Raw genomic sequence first — 5,385 nt, 5'->3', positions numbered from 1 at the left:
TATTTTTTGAGTGGTATAAAGCTGGGAGCCGTGGGTAGATTTAGGGGCCCATGTACATACACTAAAATATAGTAGTCAGGTGCAAAATATATTCACAAATGCTAAAATAATTTTAGTCTTTAGATCTACAGTGCTGGAATATAAAGAAGAGAATGTATTACTAAACTATAAAAAGCCCTGATTACATCATATCTGCAGTATTGTGCACAGTTCTGGGCACCGCACCTTAGAAATGATATATTGGCCGTGGAGAATGTTACCAGGGCTCCGTGTTAAACTGTGAGGATAGATTAAATAAACTAGGCTTCTGGTCCTTGGAATACAGCAGGTTAGGGAGCGATTTCATTGGGTGTATTGGACTTGGAAAGGAATTGAAGGGTAGATGGAGAGACACACTTTCCGCTGGCGGAGGACTCTAAGACAAGGGAACACAACCTTAAAATCCCAATCTGGCCATTCGGGAGAAAGGTTGGGAAACACTTCTTCACTCAAAGGGTGGTAGAAGTGAGGAGCTCTCTCCCACAAAATGCAGCAGATGCTATCTCAATGAATTATTTTAAATCAGAGGTAGATGAAGGTTTTCTTGCCAAGGGTATTACAGGATATGGAGCCAAGGCGTGAGGACACAGATCAGCCACAATCTCATTGACTGGAGGAATAGGCTCGAGGGGTTGATACATATTAATGCTTGAGGGTCACCAGACACCAGAGGGCGCCGCAGTCGGAGGTCATGGGGGTTTACACATGTGGCATGCGTGCTTGGTCATCTGTTTCTAAGCTGGGTGTCTTTGTCACGCAGACACTCTCGGGCTGGAATAAAGATGGATCTGGTTGCACCTGAGTGAGTTTACAGCAACAAGACTCTTGAGTCATTACAATTGGCGACGAGGTAATTTAAGACCCTTCACATGCACAACGGGCACATTGGAAATCCTGGAGAGATTTGTGAAGGGTGAGGATTGGACGGATTTTGTCGACCGCCTGGATCAGAATTTTGTGGCCAACAGCATGGAGGCAGAGACCTACACAGTTAAGCACAGGGCAGTTCTCCTCACCGTTTGTGGTCTGAAAATTTACGGCCTCATAAAGAATCTTCTCTCGCCTATACTTTCGGTGGAAAAAGTGTATGAAGAATTGTGTATGTTGGTGGGTAACCATCTGAAGCCACAGAGGGGATCATCACATCACGCTACCGTTTCTACACACATGTTCGTGCTGAGGGTGAGGATGTATCGGGATTTATTGCTGACCTGCGACGTCTTGTTGAGCCGTGTAAGTTGAGGAACATGCTGGAAGACATGCTGCGTGATGTCTTCGTGCTGGACATCAGCCATGATGCGATCCTCAGGAATTTGTTAGCTGCAGAGATGCTGGATTTGAAAAAGGCCATCGCGACTGCCCAGGCTTCCATGACGACGGATGATAATTTGAGGCAGATATTATTGATGAGTCAGAGTTCCACGGCAAGTACTGTAAACAAGATGGCGCCGTTTTCAGGCAGAGCTGCTTACACGAAACCTGCCGCTGCTCAGAGCCCGCCAACTGCTTCGATCCAGATTTCACCCTGTTGGCATTGTGGGGGCAATCAGCAGCATCATCAGTGTGAGTTTAGACAATATTTACCAAATGAATGTTCGAAAGTGGGGCATCTTCACAGGATGTGTCAGTTTCCCCTCTTTGTGCTCTGCAGATAAAGGCAGCATTGGACAACAAACTCGTTTCTCCTGCACTGATTTGTAACAGGTAACATTTCCCAAAACAACAAAACCATCTCCAACATTACAATTTGGCTCGGCCTTTTATCATCCATAATGTCAGTTTCCCCTCTTTACGCTCTGCTAATTATTGATGCAGAGCAATTCACATAGATGCCGTCAACCATCAAAAGTCCTGTCATTAACCACAGGGGTTCCGGCAATTTTCTGATCGCAAAGCACTTTCAGTCCTTGTCCTTGTCCAGAAAATTACAGAGGCGGAAATTGGGGAGCTTCATGACATTGAAAGGAGAACATTTTTGATTTATGCAGTTCCGGTCAGAGAAATGTTTGTGAAAGGAACTTTTTGCAGAGAGAGGGATTGAGCATTTCAGCTTGTTGCTGAACACTTCTCTCTGGGCACTGAGCTAAGCAGTAGTTTCTGTAGTGTAGTGGTTATCACGTTTGTCTCACATGCGAAATGACCTCAGTTTGATCCCAGGCAGAAATATTATTTTTGAAACAAAAATTTGTGTGCGATAAAATTGAACAAAAGCAGTCCGGGTCACATTGTCGCATGATTCAAGCGACCTCGGACCCGGGCCAAAGCTCCCCGTGCACCGAGCACACGCTCAGGAAAACCCCGGAGGAAAGGATATCCCGGTCACTCGGCCTTCCAGCAACACTGAACAAGCGCCAGGTCTGAAACTTTCCAGAGTAATAATTTGCAACTATTTCATTCAACAGTCAGGATGGCCGAGCGGTCTAAGGCGCTGTGTTCAGGTTGCAGTTTCCTCTAGAGGCATGGGTTTGAAACGCACTCCTGACATTAATTGTATTTAATTACAAACTCATTTGTTTTGTTACCACTCTGAAGTGCATTGGGACATCCATCTAACTTCATAAAATTACTCCACTTCAACGACAAACGGTAATATCAAAGTTACTTCAGAAACAGCCTCGATCCCAGGTGGCTGTCGCGAAAGCAATGGTTTTGTGAAGTATTGCAAGGTGCCCTCGAAATATCTGGCACTGCTAATTTAAAAACACGGTTATAAGTTGTTTCAGTTTAAAAGAAGGCAGGCTCGAAGGGCCAAATGTCCGACTCCAGCTCCTGGTTCTTGTGTTCTTATGCAGAGCACAGAACAAATGATTAAATTATCAACTCTCCCTCAGTTCGCATTTCTTGCATTGTGCAAAAGAAGATGAAAGGTTCATTAATAATGTTTCCCCATGAAAACAACATAAGATTTAAGGAAAATTAATCGCCCAACATGGGGCTTGAACCCACGACCCTGAGATTAAGAGTCTCATGTTCTACCGACTGAGCTAGCCAGGCTTCTCAACAACTATCCTGTCAATCCCCTTCAGAATATTGTCCGTTTCAATGAGATCACCTCTCTTTCTTCTGAACTCCAGAGAGTATTGGCATATTCTACACAATCTCTCATCATAGGACTGTCGTCTCATCCCAGGAATCAATCTGGTGAACCTCCGTTGCACCACCTCCAAGGCAAGTATATCCTTCCTCAGATAAGGAGACCAAAACTGTGCGCAGTACTCCAGGTGTGGTCTCACCAGAGCCCTGTACAATTGTAGCAAGACTTCCTTACTCTTGTACTATGGGCTATTTATTAGGTACTATGGGCTGAATATCCTGGTTTTCTGCTGATTCTACGGTTGTGTAAAAACTTATTAAACTTTAACAGTCACTCGGCAAACTTATTTGTATTTCCTTCAGTGTGCTACACATGTGGATGGATTAATGATGATTGAAACAATTATTCAGTATCTCACAGACTTCAATTATTGTTGTCAACTTGCGCTGCAAAAATGCTTTCTGTGACCGAGAATCAAACCCAGACCACGGCAGTGAGAGCACCATATCCTAACCACTAGACTACCAGGGAACACTGCTTACAGCCTCTGCGATAGCTTTAAATATAGTCAGCTTACAATCACAGCTGAGAATTGTGCGGTGACACGGCGTGTAACTGGATTTGCTCGGAGCTGCGTGGAGGCCCCGACCTGCGTGAGAACACCAGCGGCAGGTCGGGGCCATAAACGGAGCGGTGAGCGGCGGCCTGGGAGCAGCGTGGTGGTGTTCCACGGCAAGGTACAACGCGAGCTGGTGCAGGAGGGCGACGGCAGCGAAGAGTGATGTCATCAAAGTCCAGGTCGGTGATTGGAGCGTGGGCAGGCACAGCACGAGCAGCGAGAGACTGTGGAGGGATGTGATCGGGGCCCAGGGTCGGTGTGAGTTCAGGGCCAGGGGCCCAGGGACAGCACGGGCCAGCCCACACTACGATATGTGTGTACACCAGATCCGTGCAGCAGAGCTTGTCTCCAGTCGTCCAGGCGTTCGAGCGGCAGGAAGCTGGAGCGAGCAGGGCCATATAAAGGCCCAGCAGGAGTCCGGGATCAGCAGCAGTCGGAGGTGCAGCTGGAGGAGGAGGAGCGAGCAGCGAGCTACAGCTGGTGCAGGATCAAAAGTAAGAAAGAAGTTTAAAGTAATCGAAGGGTAACGTCACAATCAAGAGGGTTAGTGATTGGCTGGTTGAGTAGTGCATAGTTTTCCTTTCATTTTTCTTTCTTCTTGTTCTGAGCAGTAAGAAACCTCGTCATTGTTGAAAAATTAACTAATTTAAGGGTTAAGTCATGGCAGGAGAGCCCAGACCTGTGTCATGCTCCACCCGAGCTATGTGGGAAGACAGCGACGCTTCCAGCATCCCTGACGACTGCATGTGCAGGAAGTGTATCCAGCTGCAGCTCCTGGCAGACCACATTGTGGCACTGGAGCTGCACATGGATTCACTCTGGAGCATCCGCGATGCTGAGGAAGTCGTGAATAGTATGTTTAGTGAGTTGGTCATACCACAGGTAAAGTTTACTCAGGCAGATAAGGAATGGGTGACCAAAAAAAAGAGCAGTGGAAGGAAGGTACTGCAGGTGTCCCCTGTAGCCATCTCTCTCCAAAACAGATACACCACCTTGGGTACTGTTGGGGGAGATCACTCATCAGCGGAAGGCAGCAGCAGCCGTCCATGGCACCAGGGTTGGCTCTGCTGCACAGGAGGGCAGGAAAAAGAGTGGGAGAGCAAAAGTGATAGGGGATTCTATTGTAAGGGGAATAGTTAGGTATTTCTGCGGGTGCAAACGAGACTCCAGGATGGTATGTTGCCTCCCTGGTGCAAAGGTCAAGTATGTCTCGGAGCGGCTAAAGCGCATTCTGGAGGGGCAGGGTGAACAGCCAGCTGTAGTGGTGCATATAGATACCCACGATATAGATAAAAACGTGATGAGGTCCTACAAGCTCAGTTTAGGGATCTAGGAGTTAAATTAAAAAGTAGGACATCAAAGGTAGTAATCTCACGATTGCTACCAGTGCCACATGCTAGTCAGAGTAGGAATTGCAGGATAGCTCAGATGAATACGTGGCTTGAGGAGTGGTGCAGAAGAAAGGGATTCGAATTCCTGGGACATTGGAGCTTGTTCTGGGGGAGGTAGGACCAGTACAAACCAGACAGTCTGCACCTGGGCAGGATCGGCACCAATGTCCTTGGGGCAGTTTTTGCTAGTGCTGTTGGGAAGAGTTTAAACTAATATGGCAGGGGGATGGGAAGCTATGGAGGGAGACAGAGGGAAGTAAAATGGGACAGAAGCAAAAATAGAAAGAAGAAAAGTAAAAGTG

The 5,385-nt window shown here is 47.0% G+C and overlaps 1 non-coding gene across 1 annotated transcript; it reads right to left on the bottom strand.

Moving 5' to 3' along the window:
• Positions 1-2,960: 2,960 nt before the first annotated feature.
• Positions 2,961-3,033, bottom strand: trnak-cuu (transfer RNA lysine (anticodon CUU)). Its single transcript has one exon. It is a non-coding gene; the product is annotated as a tRNA-Lys (tRNA).
• Positions 3,034-5,385: the final 2,352 nt, after the last annotated feature.

Source organism: Pristiophorus japonicus, unplaced genomic scaffold (genome assembly GCF_044704955.1).
Source record: "Pristiophorus japonicus isolate sPriJap1 unplaced genomic scaffold, sPriJap1.hap1 HAP1_SCAFFOLD_58, whole genome shotgun sequence".
Taxonomy (NCBI): Eukaryota; Metazoa; Chordata; class Chondrichthyes; family Pristiophoridae; genus Pristiophorus; species Pristiophorus japonicus.
This window is presented reverse-complemented; position numbering and strand designations above follow the sequence as displayed.